General features: G+C 35.3%; 1 long non-coding RNA gene across 1 annotated transcript in view; it reads right to left on the bottom strand.

The window, feature by feature from the left end:
• Positions 1 to 878: 878 nt before the first annotated feature.
• Positions 879 to 6,000, bottom strand: part of LOC109253286 (uncharacterized) — a 34,089-nt gene continuing 28,967 nt past the window's right edge. Inside the window, exon 3 of the long non-coding RNA XR_002074318.2 lies at positions 879 to 1,607. This is a non-coding gene — a long non-coding RNA (uncharacterized LOC109253286). The remainder of the gene's footprint in view (positions 1,608 to 6,000) is intronic.

Genomic DNA, 6,000 nt, shown 5'->3' with positions numbered 1-6,000 from the left:
CATCTAGAAGTTATGTATCGACATCTTTTCACCAGAGTACAAAGAAGCCAAGAGAGCTAACACAACAGAAAGAAATAGACCAGCTAGCTTCTTCCATTCTTTGTAATGTATTAGAAAATGATGAAGATTTCAATATAAAATATATTGGTGAAATCATAATAGGATTAATCATCCTGCAAAAAGGAGAAAACTATTAAAATACCTTTGCATTCAGCATTGTTGGATTTCAAATGGTCTTGGTTACTGAAGCACTTGTTCTAACATGTAAGAGTTTAACCTCTCAGCCACAAAGCTAATCAACAATGAAACTCATTATATTCCACATAGAGAATACAGTATAGCCCTTGTCAATCACCTTAGAATTTATAGCCAGAAGATATGAACTGCCCATCCTACCCCGACTTGTCAGACACTATAAAGTTGAGATGGTATTTTCCCCAATGGTAACTATACCATGCAAACTGCAATTTTAACCTTCTTGTACAGGCAACAGTGTTTACATTTTTGTCTATGTTAACTCTTCAACTCTTCAGTAGAAGGGCATAAATTTAGAAAGAAAACCACCAGAAAATTGGCCATCCCTCCACAATTGCCTCACAACATTAACTATTAGACAAGATGAATATTATAGTTTCTCTTTCTGCCTGACACATGAAAGTGACTATTAAACCAATGATAAACATGCATTCCCTAGTAGCTACAGAGAGATTTTCCAGATGACTGCAATGAATTATCCGCTAGATGTATGAAGTGCAAAAAGCTGGATGCAGAACAATGCATACGAGTCTACTGACATAAAAACTATGGAAATGTATACATTTCCATTTATAAGGACACACATCAAACACTTGGGCTGGGAAACAGTACTTTTGCTTTGCCAGGAATATTTGAATTGTTAACAAATTAAATGGATTAATGTATTACTTGCATTAAAATGAAAACAATTTATAACATTTAGAACTAAAACTTCAGACACAGCCAAGACTTAATAATTCACACATATTCTGCTTGTTTTGGAAGGATTATGTTTAGTCATTACATTCTCTGTGGCATATTTTACTGAAAAGGCATCAAGAACTTAGTCTAAAGTCAAAGGAAATTTGTGAGCATGCTGTTGCTCTACAGTACCTAAAATACTTTAGCATACCACCTAGCATTAAATCAGGCATGCCACAGACACTGGATGGATACATGAACAATAGATGGAGGAACAGATAGATGGATAAAGCAATAATAATAAGACTTCTTGAATTTACCGTTCATCTTGGTTGACTGATAAGAGAAACATGCAAACCTTTTGGGATGGTAGTTCCTTTGAGCAATTTTGATTGTGCAATAGGTTTAGAATTGCTCATTTTTACAGTGCCTCTAACTGCATTTGAAAGAGAATTTCTCATCCTGTTCACTGATAGCTTTTCAAGGTTTGATATGTTTCAGGAGTCACCAACCACTAAGCAAATTTTCAAGAGTTTTCAAAGGCAGTAAGTCCTATAAAAACTCTATTTGCCTCACCAAATGTGAAACTTCATCCCGTGAGTTCTTCTACTGCTCCAAATCACTAGTTTCATTATCTTCCGGTACCAGATATTCAAAGATTCTATTAATTTCTACAAAAATCAAAAAGGAAAAATAAATAGGAAATACTTGTCTAATTATTTCATTATACTTAAGGGACAGGTAATCAGTAAAGTACCTATAACATTTCAAGTTTTCTTTAAATAATTGTGGTAACTGTCTTTCTTTTTGACTCATTCTTAAATTTAAATAAATGCTTTTTGAGATTAGAAGCAAGGGATTGGTTTATTTATGTATGATTTTATTGTGATAAGAACACTTAACATAAGACCTACCCTCTTAAACAGATTTTTTAAGTGTTTAATACAGTATTGTAAATTATAAACACAGAACTCTAGAATTTACTCATCTTGCATGACTAAAACTTTATAACTTTTTTTTAATGTTTGTTTAGTTTTGAGGTGGTGGGAGGGGCAGAGAGAGAGGGAGGCAGAGGATCCAAAGCAAGGCTCTGTGCTGTCAGCAAAGAGCCTGATGCGGGGCTCAAACTCACGAACCATGAGATCAAGACCTGAGCAGAAGTCAGACGCTTATCCGACTGAGCCATCCAGGCACCCCTAGAACTTTATACCTGTTGATTAGCAGTTCCCCATTTCCACCCACCTTCCCCCCAGTTCCTGGAAACCACCATTCAATTCTCTGCTTCTATGAGTTTGACTATTTTAGATGACTTACATAAGTAGAATCATGTTTACATGATTCAATCAAGTCAAGAAACACTAGTGTTCTGTGACTGGCTTATTGTACTTAGCACAATACCCTCAAGGTTCATCCAAGTTGTCATATATTGCAGGATTTCTTTCTTTCTTTTTTATTTTTTGTTAACTCTCAATCTGTTGTAATTATGTTATGCTGGGGGTAAATAAATGAAGGTAATGGTCAAAATGGAAATAATCACATGCATTCACACACACACACACAGACACACACACACACACACACACACAACTGTTGAGTCACTTAAAGAGGTAGTAGAGACAGAAAGACCACAGGATTTCAGAAAAACATGTAGTTTGTTCTATATTCTAACATTGGGGCGGGACAGCTGTGCTTGATGTAGTGGGAGTGTGTACATAAAAAAGACACTACCCTTTGACTACCTTCTCCAAGCATCACATATTCTTGCTTTTTCACTGCTTCCTCCACTGTCCTTTCATCACAGTCTTAACATAGTCTTATGAACTTATTCCATCTGCTCTCTACTCCCTCCACTTCCAGCCATGCTGCTTTTGACTTGGTATCCCAGAGAATATTCCTTCACTAGCTGTGTGATCTTGGAGTAGTCAGTGATCCACTGTGGCTCCTTACGTGTACAATAAGAGTATCAGCCTGGACAGATCAAGGTTACTTCCAGTTCTTTTTTTTTTCTTTTTCTTTCTTTGTGTGTGTGTGTTTTATTTATTTTTGAGAGAGAGACAGAGCATGAGTGAGAAAGGGGCAGAGAGAGAGGGAGACACAGAATCTGAAGCAGGCTCCAGGCTCTGAGCTGTCAGCACAGAGCCCGATGTGGAGTTCAAACTCACGAACCGTGAGATCATGACCTGAGCCGAAGTCAGATGCTTAACTGACTGAGCCACCCAGGTGCCCCTTTCCAGTTCTAACATTTGATATTTTCATGTCTTTTATAGAATTATTTCAGATGTAAATATCAAGGCTTATCAACCTTTAATGTCCTATCTCTTATCTTGCTGCTGTTCTCTCTTATCAATAATACTGGCAGATCTCAGACTGTTCTCACAAACCCTGTCTCAACAATTCAGATTTTCTTGAGTGTCTAGTGATGATTGAATCCAATCAGGAAAACATGCCAATGGCTCATGGTCACAAGAATTAAAAGATAACATATGTGGGCATGCTATAACAAATACTGATAAATGTTTACATTAGTAACATCAGCACTAAAATGATAATAGTAACCAAGGGTTGGTAGACATTACGTAGACTCAAGATTGGGTGAATTCATCTTTAAGATAGCTTTAATTAATAGACCTTTAAGCCCTGTGAGTCTATGACTACCAATACATTGCTCTAGTAATAGAGTGAGATAACTGGGACTAGTCCCACATTCTGGTCAAAGTAAGATGCGAGGTCACCTGAAGAAATGGCTTGTCCTATGATATCAATTTCATCAACATTAAATACCAATACTATGAAAATATCATCTTCCAGTTGTTTATATTCTGAACATATTGTCTGATGACTACTGGCAGCAATGCAGAACTGCTGAGCAATTTAGTTAAAGGAGTGGGGACATAGGGTATAATGGAGAAATGTACAGATTAAGGTAAGCAGTGTTTTTTAATTATTCATCTAGATGTGAAAACTAAGAGTCAATAAATCTACAAGTGTCCAAGTAAGGATAGTTGTTTTTAAACATACTCCTAATTTTAACCCATGTAAAGCCTTTTACTGAAATTTTCTAATTTAGCATGATGAAAAGAATGACTAGCTTTAAATTTTTTTTAATCTTTAATTTTGAGAAAGAGACAGAGACAGAGTGTGAACAGGGGAGGAACAGAGAGAGAGAGGGAGACACAGAATCCAAAGCAGGCTCCAGACTACCAGCCGTCAGCACAGAGCCCAACACAGGGCTTGAACTCATGGACTGTGAGATAGTGACCTTAGCCGAAGTCGGACATTTAACTGGCTGAGCCACCCGGGCGCCCCAAGAATGACTAGCTTTTAAAGTGCACTTGAATGGCAAATTCCCTTTATAAAATAACATATGAATGCAAGCTCAGTTTAAGACTGCAACTTTGAAATTGTCTAAAATATTTTCTACCAATGAACAATGAAATTCATTCATAACTATTTATATTCCTCTTTTCAAATAAATGCTTTAACCTTAGTATTTTTATAGCTCCTTCCTTTACATCCTCACAAATAAAATCTCTTAGTTCCAGACAGACATTTAGTAAAAATATAATTCATCTCGCCTATCTCATTCTATCTATATGGCCTCTAAGTCTTACAAGTATAGGTAGAAATTGTCCATAGAAAATTGTTCTTGTCTATAGTTTTCTGGAAATTTCCGTGTTCAATTAACCACAGTTTAAGTTAATCAGAACATCTAGGAAATGAACACTGGTGAGACTGAATGAGGCAGAAAATTTGATTGTGTTATACATGAAATTCAGCTATTCAGTGAAATTCTCCAATTGTGGTAATTCCACTGTCCTGATTACAATTATTTCATCTATGTGGTGCATATATATTTTAATCTTCTCCTGACACTGTCTGTTTTTGTAAATGAATTTGTCTTCCCAGCTATTCACAAATACATTTGCATTATTGAGGTCATGTCTGACTATAGGGCTTGGTTCCATGATTTAAATAATATTTAATCTTAGCTCCTAGGATTATTTTTGCATTAGATAATAATTGATTGGAATCCACTGGCAAATAATAAAGATACCATTTTCTGTTAATGAGTTTGACAAAGGAGGATTCATATCCTTATATTTTTAAAAGAAACATTTCTTGACCTTGAATACATTGATAAAACTCCTGATATCATTAAACATTCATAACAGAATATTAGATTTCACAGGTTTTAGTCAAAAGTCCCTCTAGGTATGGGCAGAATTCCTCTAAAATCAGAGCCCAAATAGGATTTCAGCCTATGTGGCCTTATCTTTTGGAAGTTAGCCCATTCCTGTTATATTTCACGTCTAGATTTCCCTTCCCTCCTTCTATCCTTTCTTCCTGCTGCTCTCCCTGCCTTCTTTCTTTCCTCCCTTCTTCCTTCCTTTCCTAGCACCTTTTTTCCTTTGTTCTTCCTTCCTTTCTTTCTACACCGGGTGTCAAAATTGCTTTTTCCACTTTTCACTGTTGAGGCTGGATTCCATAAGGAAAAGGTACCAAAAAAAAGCTGAAAATTCTAACTTGATCAGAAAAGCAAGAAATATATGGGGGCAAGTGACATATTCTATAATGTCCCCTTCTAATTCCTCCCCACTTAGGCTTATTTTTATTTTATATTTCAATCAATTTATACAACAAAACCTAAGACAAGCACTTATGCTTTAGAGGTTTTAAACTTGTTTCATTTTTCAATTCTTAAGCAGCTATTTATGTAAAGATTGTTAAATTTTTCTTCAAAAAGAAAAAATTCCATCATTCATAATTTACTGAAATTTTGCTAAGTTTAAAAACATTTCTGTCCCCTTCTAATTCCTCCCCACTTAGGTTTATTTTTATTTTATATTTCAATCAATTTATACAACAAAACCTAAGACAAGCACTTATGCTTTAGAGGTTTTAAACTTGTTTCATTTTTCAATTCTTAAGCAGCTATTTATGTAAAGATTGTTAAATTTTTCTTCAAAAAGAAAAAAATTCCATCATTCATAATTTACTGAAATTTTGCTAAGTTTAAAAACATTTCTGTTGGAGAACTGATGTGGTCTTGAATCAGTACCTAGA

This window comes from Panthera pardus, unplaced genomic scaffold (assembly GCF_024362965.1).
Source record: "Panthera pardus isolate Hobbes unplaced genomic scaffold, ASM2436296v1 HiC_scaffold_24, whole genome shotgun sequence".
NCBI classification, from domain to species: Eukaryota; Metazoa; Chordata; class Mammalia; order Carnivora; family Felidae; genus Panthera; species Panthera pardus.
Note: the sequence above shows the minus strand (reverse complement) of the source record. Positions and strands in the feature narration are given on the sequence as shown.